The sequence below is a fragment of the Copidosoma floridanum genome, unplaced genomic scaffold (assembly GCF_036245765.1).
Source record: "Copidosoma floridanum isolate Cflo_tuat_1 unplaced genomic scaffold, Cflo_Japanese_pri ptg000025l, whole genome shotgun sequence".
In the NCBI taxonomy this organism is placed as follows: domain Eukaryota; kingdom Metazoa; phylum Arthropoda; class Insecta; order Hymenoptera; family Encyrtidae; genus Copidosoma; species Copidosoma floridanum.
This window is the reverse complement of record NW_028321902.1, coordinates 2,778,152-2,799,849: the sequence shown is the minus strand read 5'-3', so window position 1 is coordinate 2,799,849 and position 21,698 is coordinate 2,778,152. Positions and strand designations below refer to the sequence as shown.

Here is a 21,698-nt window from a genome sequence, read left to right as displayed (position 1 = left end):
ACAGATTCAGAATATTTTTTTCATCTGTATACTGTACAATGATCATCGACTCTTTTTATGTAGTTCATTTATCCAGTTTCGTTTTGTGAACAACTTTCCTTCCGAACAATAACCTTTATTTTTTCAGTGTAAAATTTATTACGCAAAATAAATTTGGCTCTTAAGTGCCGGTGCAACTTTTTAGATTCAATTTCCATCACATGATAAACACACATACATATTTACGATCTTGACAGTGGAGTTGTTTTTTTAGATTCCTAGTTATTTTTATTCTACACGTGTTACAGGGTACAAAATATTGTATTTCGCAGAAATTAATTTCTATTTATAAGCTCTGCCAAAAGTGACAAGCGCTTTTCTAGTTTTATTATTATTTCTGCCATGAAAAAGCTATTCTGATATATGGGGTTTGATAATTAACATCGTTTATATATACTAAGTAAGTATAATGTTTACGGTAATTACGTAGCGAAATAACGGTAGTGCTGTTACGCCGTGCACATACAGAAAATTTTTTAAGTAAAAATGCAAACAAATATTAAACGTTTGAAATTGGGATTAAAATTATTATTACTGCGGTATAGATTCTGAACTTTAATGTAATTACGCGGGAAAAGTTACTGCAGTTATTTTTTCCACGTAGTGATTGGAAGTTAAAATGATTCTTTTACAATTTGTATGACGAAACAATGTGCAACGTTGTTTTCCCTTTTATGATTAGAAATTTATTTTTTTTATACATTTTACAATCTCTATTTCGTAAAATGTTTTTTAGTAATTGATCAATTCCTTGCAAAAAACAAAACACACACTCACATCAAAAATATCTAGTACACTCAATTAACAGGACACATGAGTAAAAATAATCTTTTTTAATGGTTAAATTTTATCAAAAAATCATGTCATAAAAAAAAGTAATTTTTTAGTAAATAAATTTATTGAACTTTTTACACATACGCAATTTTTTCATGTTTAAAAAATTTACGGAAATCCAAAATTGTACTTCAAAACATATGCGCAAACGCTCGCAAATCTTGAAAAGAGTCGAGACGGTCACGTACTCGCCGATGTAATGGATTTCAACTTTGCATAGAGATGGTAATGTGTGATTTTTTTTTTTTTTTTTTTTTTCTTTCAGCGATGGCTTGGTGGTGCCGCGCGCAGACGACTCGCTGTCAGTCTCAATCTGGCTCTGATGGGAAGATAAAAAGATATAAGTAACACGTGCAAAACTCTTGGACTGAAAGATAAAATTATTGCGATGTTTTTAGGAAATGCTATATTTATTCTACATTATATTTAATTTTTTTACCTACATATAGTGTAAAGTTCATCAACAAAAAATAGTACGACTAATTCAAAATTAAACATTCTTAAAAAATACTAAAAAGAATATTGTGTTTGGAGCTAAAAATTTACAATTTGAATGATTGTAGTACTATATTTCAAAAATATTTAGCTATTTAAGTCAAACCGAATAAATTTTTAATTAATTCTTCGTCCACACAAAACATCTACACGTTGTGTCAGAAATCAAAATTAAATGTTTATAAAAAATTTATGTAAAGATAATGTAATACATGCAACTAATGAATATTACTAAAATTTAAAAAATAGTTTCAGTACACTGTAAAAACGTTTTTAATAAATTAAAACAATCTAGCACTTTACAAATATAACTAAATAAATACAGTTAGTTTAATTACAATAATTTTGAAAATGAATATTTAACTACTAGAGTCAAACCGAATAAATTTTTCATAAACTCTTTGATGACACAAAACATTTACACAATGTGTGAAAATTCAAAATTAAGCGTTTGTAAATGATTAATGAAAAGGTAATGTAGTTTAAGCATCTAATAAATATTACTAATACTAAAAAAATTGTAGCAGTAAATTATAAAAATATTATTAATTAATTCAAACAATCCAGCACTTGATAACTGTAACTCAATAAGTTGTTTATTTAACTGTAATAATTTTGATAATAAATATTTAATTATTTGAGTCAGACCGAATGAACTTATCGATTCTTTGTTGACACAAAAATTGAACATATATAAGGTATAAAAATTAAATATTAGGCATCTGTAGATAATTTATCAAAAATTAATGTAGTTTAAGAAACTAATAATTATTAGTAGAATTAAAAAAATAGTGGTAGTAAACAGTAAAAATATTTTTAATTAAATTTAAAAAATTCAGCACTTTATCACTGTAACTAAGTAAATAGTTAACTGAACTATCAAAATGTTGAAAATAAATATCCAACTATCGTGGTGGGACCGAATAAATTTCTAATAAATTCATTGTTGAACGTCAACCATTTAATCTCAAACACCATTAGATTGGGCTCGAAAAATTTTCACAATTTCCACTTGTACGTTCAGCTCGGGACTTTCTACATCCAATTTACCTCGAGCAGATAACCGTCCGTACAACGAATATGCACACCCATGTAATAAGTAACAAGATGTCGAACTTCCTGGTGCACAATACACATACAGCACCAACCAGTAGCACCACAGAGATCTTGTTTGCGATTTATTGGTTTAATTAAACTCAGGTTACCTTTAGCGGTGAAACGCAATCCTTTTCGTACGAGTTACGCGTGCAACGGAGCGTGCTCGAAAAATATGTGTCCAAGCGTGGTTTCAGTTTCTCTAATCGGGTCCATGTTCCTCGTACACAAGTATAAGTGATTATACAGTGTCGGTACGGCTCGTGGGTAACGTGAGGAATTTTGAAGAATTTTTCAAGAAAGTGTACGTGTTTTTTTCTTTTAATTTTAATTTTTGTTAACATTCTTTAATGAAACAGTCAATGACCGAGACATATTTTACGTGTACTCCAGTGCAATGCAAGTGAAAGTAAACAAATTAAAAAATACGAAAGGAAAAATTTCGTTCGCAGCTAATTTTACACGTTCAAAGACAATGGAGGAAAAGAGAGACTGCACAGCACACCGTGTATATTGCATCCGCTTACTCACATTAGTCAGATCTTGGCGTTTCGTTCGAAAGACACGTTAAACGAAACAATTAAGCATATCTGATAATCCCGTATTATATACGTACTTGCAATAATCAGTCAACCCGGCATGTGAAAAAATGTATAAAGTGAGTGTGAATGTAAGTAGATACAAATGCACGACAATGGCCGAGCCTCTGAACTTTCGCCTCGTGTCGAGATTTTTTTTTTTTTCAAGTGCCTTTGTTTCTTTGTTCCATAGTGCTCTGCGGTGACTGCTTGGGGTTTTCCTCGGGGTACACACGCTTATTGTATGCGTGGAACGCGGATTTTTTTTTTTTTTTTTTTTTTTAATCAATATTAGTTGGTGTTAGTTTGAGAGCAGGGAATTTGTGAAGGTTTATCCACGAAAGAACTGTGTTTGTCTTTCACTGTTTGTTTGATTCGTAAAGTTTATTTGCATCATGATTATTGTTGTGAGAATTTGTGTACCGGAGAATTTTACTGAATAATTGAACTTATTGTCAGTAAATGTTTTCATTTTAACTGAAGATAGTAAATATTTTATTTATGTTTATTTTTTACGACGGTAGTATATTAATTGTATAAATCATAAATTAATTACAGATAATATTAATAGTTTTTTTCACATAGTGAAAATGGTTGTATTTAAAAAATTGGACTGTGGTAATTATATGCTTGTGTTTCAAATTAAAATTATTGACTAAAAAAAAAAAAAAAAAATATTTCTTGATTTCTAACTGAAGTATTATGATAAGTTCTAACGGTGAGTGTTTAATATTACGGTATAATTATTTAATTGATCAACTTTTTTTACTTTTATTAAAAAAGTAAGGTGTAAAATATGACAATAAAAGTCAACGCTAATTAAGTCTACTTTTTTATTATATTATGTGCACAGGCATGACTTTTTAGTACAAATAAGTTTAATTTTATCAAGATGCACACAGCTGGAATAAATATATTACCTTTTATTTTCTAAATAAATGTTTAAAAAGATGAAAGATAATATCTTTTTTTATCAACACGCAAATGTTTCTCTTACGTTTTTCGCGCAAATAAAATAAAATTTTTTAAATAATTATATTTACAGAGCAAAAATTTAAAAAAAAAAAAATCATCTTTTGACACATTTATAGTAAATTTGAAAAAAAAATGTAATAAAGATCTTGGGTGGAAATAAATCCCGAAAAATTTCTATAAACCACTGGTTTTTTCCTCCAACGTATAGAAATCGATGGACGCAATTCCCACGAGGATTGGAAATCGTAGCCGAGAACAGGGATAAAAAAAAGACGAAGGATGCGGTTGAAATATCCCCTTCTTCAGGCACTCGGCGTGTGTACCTGTGTACGCGACGAATCTAATCGAGAGCGTTTTCGCTCTTGAGACCTCGTTTCCCGCTCTCTCTTCGCTTCCATGCGATGTTTAAGGTTTAATGGCAAATGTTGCTTTTCGTTTGTTAATTGGATGGTTGCTTTTTTTTTTCGGGGAAAATCTTGAGCCGATGAAAGTGTAGGACCGGTGTTTTTGTAGGTCACGGTTTGGCTTGTGAGTTTATGTTGTTACGGATATTAATTACATTATCATCTAAGTCTGTTGAAGTATTAAATTTAACTTTCATTGACCCTTGAAAACAATTAGAAAACAATCGGGGAGCTATTTATTGTTATTAAAAAAAAATACATTGTAAAAATGAAAAGCAATATTTTTTTAATGGTAACATTTTATTATTTTCTTCGTTTAGTGGTTTATACTTTCGTGATTAATAAATGAATTCAAAAATCGTCTTCAGAAATCGTTGCTGCGTTATTTACCGTACATGTTTGACCCAGTAAACTTGTAAAAACCCATCTCTTCGTTTAATCATTATTTTTTTACTGGCAAAAACCTTCAAAGAAAAAAAAAAAGAAAAAGAGAAAAAAAATAAAGATGATGCCTTAATATTTTTTCTTCGCAACTTTTACGCAATCCCCAGACTTGAACTGCCATACACACGTGGGTATATATATATATATATATATATATATAAACCTATTTAAACGTCACTGCAAGCCTACAAGCGTATAAAAATGTGTCGCTTCGAAGCGAAGGTTACCACCCATTACGGCTCGTTAATTCCTTGTTGTCGCGCTCGCACATATACACACGTGCACACATTTCCTCTACAGGCTCTTGCTAATCTTTTAAATTCGACTCCAGCACTGTATCTTTGGCGCTAAAGTAGCCAGTACGAGTATACCAATTGGTCGTTTATTATTATTATTATTATTTTCATCTTAAATCCAGTGCTGTAACTACTGACCCATAATTCAGTGATATATCCTCCTGCCTCTGAGGTATCACAACAAATAGGCGATTGTTTTGATTTTTAGTTTACTTAGACTCTCCTGTATGTTGTATATTTTTTGTTTTCTCCTTCGATTTACATTTGACGCAAAAAATTTTTGATAAAATCAAACTGGTAAAACATAGTTTACTTTTATCATACCCAATTAAAGAACAATCAAATACGAGCTTCGCGATCGACTTTATTATTACCATAATTTTCAGTAAAAAATACTCTATACAGACCGAGGGAGTGGCTGATTGTTGTACATATTCATGTCACGTGCGTAATTTTCCTCTTTGTTGATGTAATGCAACGCAACGTCAAAAATCAATCCAACACGCGTATACGTACAACTGTACAATTTTCAGCTGCGGAGACCACAGCGCTGAATGTATTTCCAAATGATTATACACATTTGTGCGAGGCAGTGGGGGTACAAGGCTTACGAAACAATGTTGTATTGTACTTTCGCTACAGATTAGAAACAGTTTTTTCTTTTTTTTTTTTTCAATTTCACAATCACCGCGTTCATTTGCAATCTATCAATTGATTTTAATCGATCCTTCTAATACTTTGAAATCATACGTCAATTTTTCCAGTAAAATATTCGTGGTGCGGCATATTTTTAGAATTCACCATACAATGTTCAATTAAATGTTTTGGTAGTATTTTTTTTTTTTTTCAATCACTGTGTTGTAAGAAAAAAAATTAAAAGTATAAGATTTTTGCAACGCGCAAACTAATTGAAAAAGCATGGCATTAGGCTGCTCGCGTACATCATCGAACAACTACAGCATTTCCCAATCGCACGAAGAGCCAATGATTCAACCACAGCTTGACACAAGTATATATACACTAGCAGCCCCCCCGTCTCGGCTTCGCCCGAGACTTACTAAATAAAACACCGTAGTGTGTTGACATGTAATGTGAAACATTTTTAGTTAGAAAATTTTACACATACTCCCGATACATCTCAGAACAAAAATCTTCTTATTAAAAAATATTTTTTCGGAATCCATATAGTTTATTTGGTCAAATAATAAGGTGTGAAAATTCAAAAAAATAATTATGCTGAAAATTTATGCCATAAAATAATCGATGGCTATAAGAAGTTGTTGATTTAGTTTCTTCTGTGTAATTCACGAAAAGGGCTATTTTTTAAAGCTGTTAAGATTTTAAACCCCCAAAAAATTTATATTAAAAAAAAATTGTTTTTTCTCATATCTCACTATTTTATTACCAGAGCAACAAAGTCCTGGACCTTAAACCCAACATTTTTATTGCCACAAAAACAGAAATACATTTTCTACTTATTTAAAAATCTGAAGTAGGATCTTTAAAGATTTCAGAGATTGCTGTAAGGGTACAATGGAAAGCTGATCTCTCACGTAATGGACTCTTAAGTTGTCGATTTTGACGCTGCTGTTTCAATCTCGATAAATTTTCTGCGTCAGTTTCTTGACGCCTCAAATTGTATTCATTAGATACATTTGAAGTTTTCTTTCCAATATACCCTTTTGCGACTATTGGCATGCTTACGACTTTTATGACCCCTAAAGGCTATTTTCAGTCAACTTTGTTAATTTTAATACATTTGTTGGCAAGGTAGTTCGACGTCCGATGGCCCTAAAAAAGACCGGTGAGCTTCTTAAGTTAACTCTTTCTTGACTGCAGTTAACAGAAATTGTGACTGCCTGGATACCTCAGGGTGATCTTCTCTGGCCTGCTGTTGAAGACCCAGACTGATTGGGAGAAAAATTACAAAGTCCGAAGCTTTGGGGCTAGTTGTAGTGCTCTTTCCCAACGTCTCCCGGTATAACGTCGAAGACGTTGGTGTCTAAAGCACCTTTTTTATTTTCAGATTCAGTTGTTTTGGTGATCTTAGATGGGGAGATTGGTTAGTGATACTTGTCCAGTGGAGGCTGTCCCGTTGGCTCAAGTTTTTTTTCCTTTATAGCTGTTATAGGTTTGCCCAGCGCAGACCTTGGAGAGGATCAGTGATTCCTGGTTGAATGCTTAGAGTCGAGAGGGTAATATAGAGTCGTCGGTCACCGGGTTTTCCAGCCTTGCGAAGAACAACTCCGCAGGTGACGTCTGCCAGTGAATAGCTGACTTGGTTTAATAGTGCCCGTCTTTAGTTAATATAGTCTTTTAGTCGACGAATCGCTTCCGGAAATGGTAATAAAAATGTATTTGTTGGCAAGGTAGTTTACACTTAGGTGGCCCCTAAAAAGAACCGATGAAATTGATGGTTAAGTAGGGAACGTAAGTACTTATAATGGCCCTAAAAAGCGCCAGTGGTGAAACTTCCAGGCTATTCTTCATTATTATTCCTGATGATGAAGAGCTGGCTACGGGTTGCTTGATTCTTACCCTGGGAGTCTCGATGTACAGAGACTGTGATGGAGGGAGATACGCCGCCGACCAAAGAATATCTCGTCTCGGGTCGTTCCCCGGATAACCAACTGCTCAATTGCTCATCTTTAGACGGGAACATGTGAGTAAGCGCGTTGGGGACGCGTCGACCAAGAAGAAAGCCGTTGTGGTTCCCGTGACCCTCAGAGCTGTTTTTCCTTGCTTACATTTGTAGCCACAAATTCTCTAACTACAACAGGTGGGATGGTGGGACTGCCACACAACTCTGAAGAGTTGGTGCAGATTGTACTCTGGCTAAATGTGTCTCCTGTTATTCTGGTAGAGACGGCATCGGTTGGAAGTAACTTATTATTCTTTGATCACACTCGTCGAGATTCAGGGTGAAGGAACACTTAAGTCCCTTCCCCCTTGGAGAAGAGTGTCGTCCGTAACCGGGATACCCAGCTGCAGGACTATCACCAGCATCCTCTGAACAGCTTGATGAGCTGCCGAAGCTCGATTGTACAGCTATCGATACGCTGCGGCCTATTATAACCACACTTATTTAATTATGTTGCAGGTAGCTTCGATTTTATGTCGACGCCACCTAGCGGATTTTACTGAACTAAAGTGAAAAGCTGGCGTATTTTTGCAAAACTTTGAGCTCATTTATTGCTATTGTTATTAAATTTTTTAAGATAAAAACTATACTAAAACCATCTAGGAAGTATCATGAATCAGTGTGCAAAATTTCAGCAAAATCGGTTCAGTAGTTTTCGCGGTTAGCGATTACAACGGTTTTAGCGACTTTGCTTTATATATTAGTAAGATATACATATGTACAGACGGGGGAAAAAAAAAAAAAAAATCGCACGTGCTGGAGGTGAAAGTAACGGCGGCGACACCGTCTCATGTATACCATCAGCTCCGCTCCATGGTTCGTGCAGTTGTCGATTGTACGTGCAACAGTGCGGCCAGTCGCTTAGCTCCGCGCGCCTGTGTACTATCAACATTTTATCCCCTCTGTGCGCGAAAAAAACGAGCCCAAAATCGCAACCGATTTTTTTTTTCCCCCCCACCTATCGCACCATACCGATCACTGACTCTTCCGGTCGGATCTGGTGAGTACACTTTATAGCTTCTGGTCTTTCGTAACGCTTGTACACCTACATTGTGCTTTGTTCCGTGACGAGTGGGTGTATGCATAGAGACCCTCGCGTTTGTTTTTTTTTTTTTTTTTAACCAATAGATCGGTATTTTTTTTTCTTCAAGTCGTACCGATTGAAAAAAAAAATCGTTTTTTCGTTCTCCTCTGATGGATGTCTCGTAGAGTGACAAGTTGGCCGATTGCTTTTGCGTCTTACAAATCGCACTGATGGACGCGATGTCAAGTGGTTTGTTTTTCTCTCGCGTCGTAAATTACCGATGATTCACGCACTCGGTAATAGATAACGATTTGTTGTCTCGTTTAAAAAAAAAAAAAAAAAACATATCTCTTCCCTCGGCGCTGATTAGCGATTTGCAAAATCACCACGAAACCCTTTGACACCCACGTCCTGCAGTAAAAAAAAAAAAAAAAAAACTTCGTGAGGTCATCGACTGGCTTCCCGGCTCCGTCCCGGTAAATATAACACGGAGCGATTTTCGATGCAGACGGGGAGATCGGCCGGTCGCGTGCCGATCGTTGCGTAAGGCTTCGCTGTATACACGCACAGCCGGAAGTGATGCGCGTGTCTTTCCGTCCTATTCTATAATACATCGGTGGTGGGTGTAAGAGCATGGAGTGACTCATTACCTTATCGATTGTGGGACCTTTTTTTTATCTCTCTTTGTGAATCTTAACGGCAGCTTCTTTTTTTTTTTTTTTTTTTTTTTTTTTTTTCATATGTTGTCCTTTGGTGTGACATCAGAGTGGTTTCGTGGTTGTACCGTACCGTATACACGATAAAGACGTAGAGCATATAGTTGATAAATAATTGTTTATCAAAATTTCAAGACGCACTGAGTGCCGATCGTGATCGGTTATCTATGATACACCATTTTCTCGATATTTATTGACTTGATCTACGTGATCGGTGGTACATACATACACACATACATACATATAGGAATATGGTCGTCCATACACGTATGATTTTTCTCCAAAACACTCTAGTTTCATCCCGTGCGTAATAGAATATGATGGGATCGTGGAGTCACGTGCTTTGAAAATCGGTACATTACATTAGAAAACGTGAATCTCGCACTAAGGATTGGAAGAAAATGAGATATAGTCTGGTCTGGAAATTAAAAAAAATAATGCGTAAAAATAATTATTTATTATTGCTACATAATATTCGCGATTAAATTAATGTCGTGTAACAGGTTTTGAGAAATAATTGAGCAAGCGACGGTACTTACACCGTAGAAAATCACATCCGAATGATGCTCCTTTGCTGTATATGTATAGCCAATTAAATTAAAGAGCTTCGTTTTCTGAATCCTTTAAAGTTTATTTTTTGAATGACAGTCATTTAAAAACACATAATTTTATGCTTGAATCTATTTTAACGATAACAATACAAATGTCAATTACAGCAAAAATATCGTGGGGTCATTAAAACTTTAGCAAGTGAAGAAAAAATAAACAATTGTTGACACTGCACCAAAATTTAAGTACGCTTAATATATAGGATGAAATGTTATAATTTAAAATTTCAAAACAATATGTAATTGTGAGAAGTCTTATTTATTCATTTATTTATTTTATTTATTTATTATTATTATTTTTTAATAAAAACGAAAACTTCAATCTTCACTATCGCATGCTTTTTGTTTGTTTTTTATTATTAAAAAAAAAAAATACATTTAATTCAGTGTGAAAATTCTCGTTTCGTCGCATAAAAGCTAGTGTAGTAAAAAGTTGAAAATTTGACAAAAATTAAAAAAAAGAATTGTTTCGCAGAAATGTTAATATTACATTCAAATAATTTTCATGACCTTCTTATTGTTTTTGTTTTTGAGACAAGCCTCCTTAATAGAGCACAGTAAAGAGGAAAAATAACTGCTTACGTTTTTTGTTACTCACCATGCTTCTTTCCATGGTTTCCACCGTTTTTTTCCCCTCTTGCAGTCTCTCTCTTGTTTTTTTGTCACATTTTATTGCTTTACCTCTACGTGCGGTAGTTGTGATTGGAAGGTTTTTTTTTTTTATTTTGTTTTATTTTTTTAAGTATTTTTCTATGCTAAGGCTTATGTACTTAATGTCGAGCGAAAGTTCATCCGGTAGAAAGTCGTTGCTGAATGCCGAAGTTGCATTAGTTTGTTTTGACACAGCAGTAATCCTTTTGATTTTATCAGTGGGAGAAATGTATCGTTTCTTGATTGAGGAATGCAGGTTTGTGTGAAATTTTAATTTAGCTGCTTTAAAACTTACTATGAAAGTAAACTTTTTACAATCATATTTTACAAAAAAAATTTGTTAGTGCGTACATGGTCATTTAGAAATGTATTAAGTAGGTGAAATTTCCGATATCGTTCCACGCCTAACACTTTCTTACTGGTTTACAAAAACGAGACAATTGTAACTTCGATTTTTTCATTATTAATCACAGCTACATTAATTATTACAAACGTGCATGTTGGGGCATAAGTTCTCAATAGTTTTAAAACACATTTGTATATTTTTTTTACAATTATCCTCCAAAAACATTAAAAAAAAAAAAAAATCTCCAATAGTCTACCAATAAAAAAAAACCTAGTCCACAAAATCGAAAACTCAACACCCCTGGAAACAATACAAAGATCGATCACTCCTTCCTCCACTAGAATGACACTCAAACACGATCTATTGCTTTTCCCACTACACAAATCCTAAAACAAAAACTCAAGAAAAAAATTTTAAAAACAAACTACACATTCTGTACACGTGAGCGTATATACATATACGTAAAGATATCGCAGCGAAACAGCATCATCCAACACGAGACCATAAATCAATCGGGGAAAATCTCTCGTGAGTCCAATTCGAAAGCCATAAAGTCATTTCAAGAGAGTCTAAGGTCTATAGCATTACAGAACACGAAGGATGGGAAAATATAGATAGCAGCATCCAAGAAGCACTTCGTGACCGGACACCCAATGCACTGCCGATCTCTTGCCGATCCGTTACGTGTAGCAATACTGTGTATAATACTTGCGCAACGAGTTTCCATGTGGTACCTGTGCCGTGTACTATACAGTTAATTTTTTTTTTTTTTTTCTAAGGAAGACTTGGTGGTTTCAACTGGTCGGGGTTTCTATAGTTTGAGAGTCAAATTCTTTTGTAAAAGTGTATGTATAGGAATGGCGTCTATGGGATACCAGTTTACTGCGAAAAATAATTTTGACGATGAATTCAAAGGATTTTTGTTTAATTTATCCAAGAATTTTTTTATGTGTACAAGAAATTACTTAGTTAAAACAACAATTTGTATTTTTATTATAAAACAAATTTTTTAACTAGTCACAAACGAAAGATTGTCTCTTGCTTTTTGAACATTTTGACAATTTTTTATACGATTCATTAGAATTCATCTTAAAAATAAACCAACAAGTTAAAAATTAAATTCACCATACATGATTATATGATAACTTTAAAAAGTTGAGTTGTCACGACGAATCTGAATCGTATTATTTTCAGTAAGGGGTTGAAAAAAAAAAAAATTAAAACTTCATTGATATCTAGCGACGCGATTTATACACAATAATAGGGAAAAAATTTTCAATCACATCTCATTTCTAAATAAAGTTTGCCTCCTACATGAAATCAAAATTTTTGACCTTATGGAATAATAGTTGAAAAAAAAACACCGAGACGATAACCTTGACAAAACACAATCTCCTCGAAAAAACTCATCTACACGTTCACGCGTGCACGTACAATCGTCAAAGAAGAGGTTTCCGCGCTTCCGTTATGCGCTTTTATAAATAAATTAGCCGGCAGCAGCAAACACACGCTCACATCTCTCTCTCATCTGCTTCTATTTTAGCGTCTCATGCAACACTCGGTGATAAATTCCAATGGCGCTTCGATTTACTAGTTGTTTGTTTGTTTGTTTATCTCGTTGTACCTTTTTTCTTCTTTTTTTTTGTATTGTGCACTTTGAAAAAAAAAAAAATTAATTTCGCAAAAATCGAGGTCTTCCCCATTGACACAAAGTAGCACGACGCGCTTGCTTTTGACCTTTTTTATTTCAAACACCATATACTCGGGTAATAACCAACTCGGGCCTTTCTCGCGCGAGCAAAAAACTCGCGTACCACTTTTGTTCCGTACTTATTCGCACTTTTTTCTTCTTTTTTTTTTTTTTCAACACCTAGAGATTTCACCAAACATCCAGTTGCTAAATATTACCTTTCTACAATTAGTATATTTTAAACACAAAAGTTTTCGTAAAACCCGCGGTATTCTTCACAATTTTAATGTTCGTGTGAATCGTGTATCACGATATAGTAGAGAAAAAAAAAAAAAAAAAGAAAAGAACCGTTCCTCAACTCGCACCAAGACTATTCATATTATACATCACCTAACGTGTTCAATTCGTTCTACGCGCTTCCTTTTCTTCTGAGATTTTTTTTTTTTTTCATTATATTCTTTACTATCGACTATAGTGCACACGAGCGATGCACATAATCCGTAAAATTTGGCTCGCTCGCAAAACCACACACTTTCGGTGAAAATCCAATAATCGACGCGGATTAAATTTGACGATTTCTATTTTAGTTTGGAAGGAAGAAAGGAAAACATTTCACTAGCTCCTTACTTATTACTTGACCATATGCAACCAGATTTTTGGCGATCCCGTGAAATTTTGGAATTTCCAATAAATTCATCGACCGAAATAATATGCTTTCAAAACTATAGAAATAATATACGTGGCGTTGTTGGTATATTTTTGGAAAATTATTACCGAGAACAAGTTCATGTACACCCACTTTCTGAATGAAACAACAACTCACGCATCAAAACGAGTACATAAGTAGCCCGTGCACATTGAATCACGAAATCACCCAACGATGAAAAATCTCCCCCATTGTATACACAAACCCACGTGTATACACTGTGATACATAGCTTTTGTACAAAGTCATGCACTCAAAAGTATAAAAATCATACACAGCCACGTCCTCTCCTCTGATGGTTTTCTCATCCAGTGAGCAGCGTGACCGCAGCGATAATCATCATCATGACCATATCATACTCTCGTCATGTATACACACGTATAATGTTTGCATCTCTCGATTCGCCTCTTTCCCACAGTATACTGTACACACGTTACATTTCTCTGTATTACTTTTCCCCCCGCCCTCCCCAGTCAAGAGAATGTATATGTACCATTGTTGTTTTTTATTACAACTATATGTACACGTCTCCCATACTTATGCAGAGTGACCACACGGCCGAGTTGTGTTTAATTGACGCGCCTCACGCACGTGTGTTGTGTACATGAGTATAGCCCCGTTTCGTGTTTTTTTTTTTTTCATTCGAAGATGATTGTAATAATACTACTATTGTTTCTAATAAATTGCGCTAGTGTGTCACACTGTAGCTTGGTAATAATAATAAGCTGGTATATTTGTACATATTCATGGGTACATGTATATGGGTATGTGCCATTAAGCGTGTCATTGTGTGTTCGGGGCCAAAAATTCCGGGTAATATTATGCGCGACTCGAATGAGGAAGTTTAGAGGAGAAGCCCATTGAGTATGCGGTCGTGGTGACGTGATAATGTATCTTTGTGTGTTTAATTATAAGTGTTGTTTTATATATTTATCGATGTACTTATAAGTGTGTAGGATGAAATTGAATCGTAACGCGTGATAACCAACTCTTATTGATTACCGGAAGGGAAAAGGTGTAATCATTTCTTTTTTCGGCTCCCAACCCTTTGTTCGTTACCGAAAAGAAAAATTTCACGCAAATTTGTGGTAAAAACATGTTTGCCAATTGGTAGTACTGGAGTAGGTATATTATCGAGTAATACCTATAACTCGATTGGACGACCTTGTCTTTTGAAATCTTGTACGATAAATAAACCAACGGTGTAATTTTGGCCCCCCTTTGCCCCCCCTAAGAAAATCTAAATTGATTCAAAATTCAATTTGTTTCACATGAATTAAACACTGAAGGGGGTGCGAGGTAAATTTGAAATGGCTGGGTTTTCTGGGCATAAACCTTACTTTGGAACGGCCCCCCTTTCCCCCCAAATAAAAATGGGAGCTGATAATAAACCGAGTTTGGTAAACCTCACAATCCAAGTGTTTTGATGAACCTTGAAGGTTATTGAAGACAAATGAGAGTTAGACTATATTTTCTCCCCACTAACCGAAAACTCCCCACGTGTCTCTCTCAGACGAAGGGGTCCCCATCATAAGAAAACCCGCACCCGCATTATTAATACGTGCCTAGGTCACGGGCGTTATATAGAATGTGGAGAAAAGCCTTCTTCTTCTTCTTCTCTCGCGCAAGATGTGCTTCGTCTTTAGCTCGACACGTAAGCTGTACAACACAGGTATACCACGTATTACGTATACCAGTTCCACGCTTGCAGATAGGTGTATAGAGGAGAAGATGGAAATGGAAGGCCAGTGGCCGACGATGCGCTCCCCGAGTTCGCGCGCTATATACCTATAAGTTTCTCATTTTCGCTTGTGTATACACATAATACATATACATATATATACATAGATACCAACGTATATACACCCTGCATGTACTATAAATACTCGCGGCTCGCCGATGTCCAAGTATAGACAGTTGGGCCCATGCCAGATAGTGTAGCCGACGGTGAAGAAGAATCAGGAGGAGAAGGCGGTGGCTCTCTCTCTCCGATAGAGTCTCTGTCTATTTTCAAGCAGTTCTCATCTCCTTCTGGTATATATATATATGTATATGTATATGCGTGGTTTTTTTAGCAGACGACAAGCGCTCGTGATTTTCCACGAAATAAAAAAGAAGAGGAGGGGGGGTCCAATGAGATGGTTGTGCCCCCCCCCTCCCCATCACCATTTGTGTGACGATTACCTGTGTGTTTTTGATTTCTTTATTTCCCTGGTTTTTTCATTTTATTTTATTACAACGTATAGATCAAAAAGCGCGGAATCTCCTAATTGGCGTTCCGTGTATCTGCTAAGAGCCGAGCGCTTGTTACACCGCAATCTTTACTTTTCCCTCTGCCGCGAATTGCTCGCCCGTAATTGGCACTGTCTCCGTTGATTAGGCTGAAACTGACGTATACACCGCGGGGCTGCATATTTCATTTGGATGGCTAATTCTGACAGTCTCGTGTTATATGTACGTATGTGGGGGGCGAGGGGGGGGGCTGAAGAGACGATACTAATGGTTGCTTTTTAAAATATTGTGGTTATTTTACTTGGGACTTTGGGTGTTTAGTGTGGATTGGAGGTTCATTGATTTGGATCGGGAGGTATTGTACGGTTGTGAGGTCAAGTTTGTGATTTTCTTTTAAACGCGCTATTAATATAGTACACGAGAAAAATAACAGAAGAGAAGCGAAATTTCAAAGAAGCCAAATACTTTTGAGTGATAGGAGAGCTGTTTGTCTTTGATCTTATACTTGGACACTACCTATACTTGCCTTGTTTTTTTCGCGATTTTTGCACGCGAATGTATAAGTCTTTGCGATAAAATTTGCGTTTTGGTTTTCTCAATTCTCAATCAAATGGATATGATAAACTTGTATTTTTACAGTCACCGTTTTTTGTACACAAACATACTATGATATATGAATCTTTAGTATTTACAAGCTGTAAAATCTAATAATTCACTGTACACAGCCAACAGTCCGCGATGTATGTATATACATGCGCCCGGACGATGGGTTAACTATGGATCGTATTGAAAATTTTTCCAGGTTATTTTTAAGCTCTCGTTTTGCCGGCTCGCGTTATTTCTTCTTTCAGCACGTGCTCGCGGCTTTTATTTATAAATATACGACGAGACTTGACTGACAGTACTTCGAGATGCGCGAAAGTCGAACAAAAGCGCGAAAATATGAGTACGAAAAGGAACGTTATGTTGCACAATTGTTTAGGAAAAATATCAAAGATGTTATCATACACAAACACTCGTCTTCAAATTTTTTTTTTTAAATCACAACATTTTTGATCACACAAACAATCACACAATTTTTTGTTGAACGCACCTTTTTATACGCTTAAAATTACACGTGCACCATTTCAGAGATTTTAAGTTTATGAAATAATTAAGTACTCCTTGACAACATCTATTTGAAATCATGAAAAATAGTTGAAGTCTTGTATAAATTGGAAACTCATGAAACCACATTAAATCCTTATGAAATAAGTGACCATCTACACTGTAAGAGAATAAATGAATGTTTTTTTTTACTTTATTTTTGAAAGTAAAAAAAAATTTGATTTTTGAGTGTGTACTTATCAGACCATCCCACTATTTATTTAAAAAAAAATCTTGTACTTATTTTTAAAAAGTTATACTATGGTTGTTCTTTCTCAATTACAATTGTGGTAAAATCAATACTCGTATCATTTTGTACTTCAAATAATAAAGAAAAAAAATTTTAATTAAGTTTAATGAGTTCAACTGATCATAACATAGAAAAAAATTAAATTTGAACACTGAAATATTAAGACTCTTGTAACGCAGTTTTCAAAATTCGCACAAAAATAAAAAAAAAATATATCATGCATCAACGACAAAGTGAACGACCCCAGATCTCGCAGCTACATACAAATATCGGCGCGAAAAGCTCTCCGCAACCCTTTTATCCCTGGGACCGATTACTCAGCGGCCATCGATGTCGTACACACTATAGCCCATCAAGCGGGTTTTCTAATTTTAGACCCATCCTTACATATTTTACTATACCACGAGCTTCACGATTTTCGCATATCTATACTCCCTCATCGCGGCCTTAATGTACACCTTCGAACCCCCTAGCACAAGTGCATTATCGCGGACCATAAACAATCCGGTTTTTTGAGTATATTTTCGCCTCTCAAATTTAATCGAGTATTCCATACATTTTTTTTTTCTGTTTTAGTACACGCACTCTTGTGTTGTTTAGCTGTAAAAATTCCCGGTAAGCCATCGGTGTGGCGATAAAGCAGTCGCGAAACATTAGCCGCGACGCTGCGTGGATAAAGTTTGACGAGCCGGTTTGGCGTGTACCGTAATGCAAATGCCAACGAGTAAAAATAATCGTCGTTCCGTCGTTAGAAGCGCGATGATAATTCAAAGTGGCAGCGCGGGGTGTGATGATATATATACATATAAGTAAGTATGCGAGGCGCGGACGCGTCGAATCGAGATTTTTGGCGTAGCGGAGATCGGTATGTGTATAGTGTTTCGAAGAGAGTATTTTTAAGTGACAAGGTGAGAGTTGGTTTTTTGGGAAAACTTTGGAATAGCACACAAATACGTTGACACGAGCCCAAAGAGACGACACTGTTTACTTTGATTTTTAATGACATTCGTTTTGTTCCCATCGACACGGTACATTGTACACATGTTTCGACTCTGGGGTGTCATTTTCATGAATATGATAATTTCGATTCTTTCATGGAAAAATATCAATCTCTTATACAATAACAAAGTATACTGTCTTAGAGACACTATCTATTTTTGATGGAGTTGATTTTGCTTCGATCCCCATATTATCTAATAAATAGTGTTTCGATCATTAGTGATATAGGGTCGTTATTACCATGAACATGATAATTTCGATTCCTTGTTTAAAAAATTTCAATCTCCTGGTTAATTACAAGTATATACTCTTTTAGACACACTATATTTGATAATTTTTTGTTTTGTTTCGATCTACATATTATCATCTCTATACATAATGTTTCGATCTGTAATAGTAAAGGGTTGTTAGTACCATAAATAAAATAATTTTGATTTCTCGTTCAAAAAATTCCAATCTCCTGGTTAATTACAAGTATATACTCTTTGAGTGACACTATATTTGATAATTTTTTGTTTTGTTTCGATCTACATATTATCATCTCTATACATAATGTTTCGATCTGTAATAGTATAGGGTTGTTAGTACCATAAATAAAATAATTTTGATTCCTTGTTTAAAAAATTTCAATCTCCTGGTTAATTACAAGTATATACTCTTTGAGTGACACTATATTTGATAATTTTTTGTTTTGTTTCGATCTACATATTATCATCTCTATACATAATGTTTCGATCTGTAATAGTATAGGGTTGTTAGTACCATAAATATGATAATTTTGATTTCTCGTTTAAAAAATTCCAATTTTCTGTACAATTACAAGTATATTATTTATTGGAGACACTATTTGTTATTGATACAGTTGGTTTTGTTTCGATCCACATAGTATCCTTACATGCATGTTTCGATCCTTCATTAAATATTGTTCCAATGTAAATTACATGTAATATGATAGTTTTGGATTCCTCGATTAAAAACCTTTTAATCTCCTGTACAATCACAAGTGCTCCGTTTTTTCGAGTCTAAAATTTACAAGTAAACAATAACCGTGAGAAAAGATAGTTTCGACTCACACACTTCTGTAAGAATTCAATGAAAGGCTGCATAAAAAATTTCAACCTTTTTTTTTGGACATAAATTTTGCCAACGCAAATATGACAAATGCAGCTATAACACGGCCGCGCTTCGATGATTACAGCTGGGGAGGAGGGACGTATCGTTAACGATCCCAAGTAATATTTTATTCTTAAACTGCGGTAATGTGTACGCGTCGGAAATGAAGTTTCGATGTATATAATACATTCGTTGGCTTGGCACGTTTTCCGGATTGCTAAAAGGTGTTCTTGCATCAGAGCAATTGGTATTGAAAAAAAAAAAAAAAATGTACCGATCAATTTTCAAATTTTTTTTTTTTCATAAAAATCGTCGTAAAATCAACATACGGAATGAAAAGTTGGAAAACCACTTGATTTGCTGCAAGGAGTAACAACACTTATTGGATTCCCGTCCAAGTCAACAAAACAAACAATTCATATTATTTACAAAACGTTTCTCTCTTTCGTGCTACCGTTCGAAGTTACAATATGGAGTGAGTCAGCGATGATGTCATTCTTAAAAAGTTACTCAGTGCCACACACTTGCCGATTAAACAGGTGTATGCACGTTTGACCACTTAAACTTATGATAAGTTATGTTGAGATTTCATAGTTGAGGACTCCCAGGAAATGTTTTCGATCGGAGTGCTATCGGATTTCTTAACTTTCTTGCATGTATTTATAAGTACTGGCTTCATCAAAGTGCAGTAAAGACACTATTGATATTTTGTAATTTCACTACTTTCGATACCTTTATAATGGGGAGCTCAAATTGACAAAGATATCTACAAATGGAAAGTAAGCTTTTTTTTTACCAACCAGGGCTTTTTTTTTTTTTTAGTTTCATAACACATGGCATTTACAATATACAAGTTGTATGTGATTTTCTGATTTACACGTATACTTACTCCTAAGATGTTCTTTTTTTTTTCTATCTGTCTCATGTATGTTTGTTTGAAATCATTTCATATCATTGGCATATATTTTTCTGCTGAACACGAATCTTGACATGTATGCTTGAGGTATCCTAGTTGTCTCATCAGCTTTTTTTGAATTGAAGAACTTCTCTGGTATTTAGTGAATTAATAGATAGCCATAAATTCTTTTTTCCACGAGTTAGTTAGACCTTCAGGAACATTCATCCATCAACCACTAAATCCTGCATCGCGAGCAAAACTGTTTTTTTGGTAGCCAGCTTATCACAAATCGTAGGTGTAAATATTTAAAGTAACGTAAACTACTGCCAGTTTTGTGACATGTTTGGCCGAAAAAACTGGTTTTTTTCTGTTGAAAATTAAAAAGGGCACATTTCTCCACAAAAACGATTTCCATCGTGTAATTTGTGTCACTGATTACAAACCCGAGGTCCAAATTGTTTTTGTGACATTTTTGGCCAAAAACCCGTTTGTTTTTTTTTTTTTTTTGGTACGGTTCTTTGTTACACTGATAATATCCCTGACGACGAATCAACTGAATTTTTATGTCTGGCTCTATGAACATGAAACAAAAATAAACTAATCGATTATTTATTGATGTTGATAAATTTACGTACAAATTATTCGTGGGACATCCCGAACGTCATGTTTTTTTTTTTTTTCATACGTTTTCGAAATAACCCAGTGGATTAACAAAAAACTCTTCTAAATAATTCATTTAAGTATACCCCTATAGGTAGATTGTTTAAAAATGGTGCAGTTTATTCAGTAAAACACATCAAGTATACGATCTTTTGCTTCATGTGCTCCGAAAAATTCAAACGCGGCATCTAGCTTCCGCCTTTTTCTCTAGTGTAGTATACCTGTGTGTAATACACCGCATACTACACCAGTTCAAAACACCCGAGAGAGAGCACTATCTCTTTCTCTCTTCCCCCCTAACATACCATAAAAAAAAACTTAACTCTGAAAATCAATAAAGCAAAGTCTGCTTCCGCGACGATGAGATGAAGGATCTGATCTGTATTTTGTTACATCAATTGGCAATAAAATAGTACACTCTTTGCACACCAGCTGGATGACGTCACTGGCATCGCCGACCTAACCTCGAAATCATTCATGACAACAACATATCGACGCTTGTGTTGGTTCAATTAAAAAGTACTCAATCGTCCGATATACTTATCTATTTAACTAATTAGAACGATATATACCAAAGCGAAGTGAAATAACGGGGCGCTGTCACGGTGATTATTGTCGCCGTTGCATGTATACGTGTGTGTTTACCTATACATTTCTAGTTAATTAAATAGTGCGTCGGCGCCGACGGACAGTGTCGGACAGGCGACACACTGCTTGGGCGAGGTTTGCCGCATCTCCTTCTCTCTGCAGCACACAAGCCCTGGTATTGTTGTATACTTACTATTGTCGTCGTCGTCTTCAAGAATATCACCGGCTGATTATTCGCTGCACTGCACTCACACACACATTCATCAGGTGA

At 35.0% G+C, this 21,698-nt stretch overlaps 1 protein-coding gene across 4 annotated transcripts in view; it reads left to right on the top strand.

The window, feature by feature from the left end:
* tmod (tropomodulin) overlaps positions 1 to 21,698 on the top strand; it is a 73,221-nt gene that overhangs the window by 40,732 nt on the left and 10,791 nt on the right. Inside the window, exon 1 of one of the 4 annotated variants that reach the window (XM_014355975.2) lies at positions 8,666 to 8,801. The exons of the other annotated variants lie outside the window; for them this stretch is intronic. The gene's annotated coding sequence lies outside the window, so the exon portion shown is untranslated. Of the gene's footprint in view, positions 1 to 8,665; positions 8,802 to 21,698 lie in introns of those variants that run through there. 4 annotated transcript variants of the gene reach the window in all.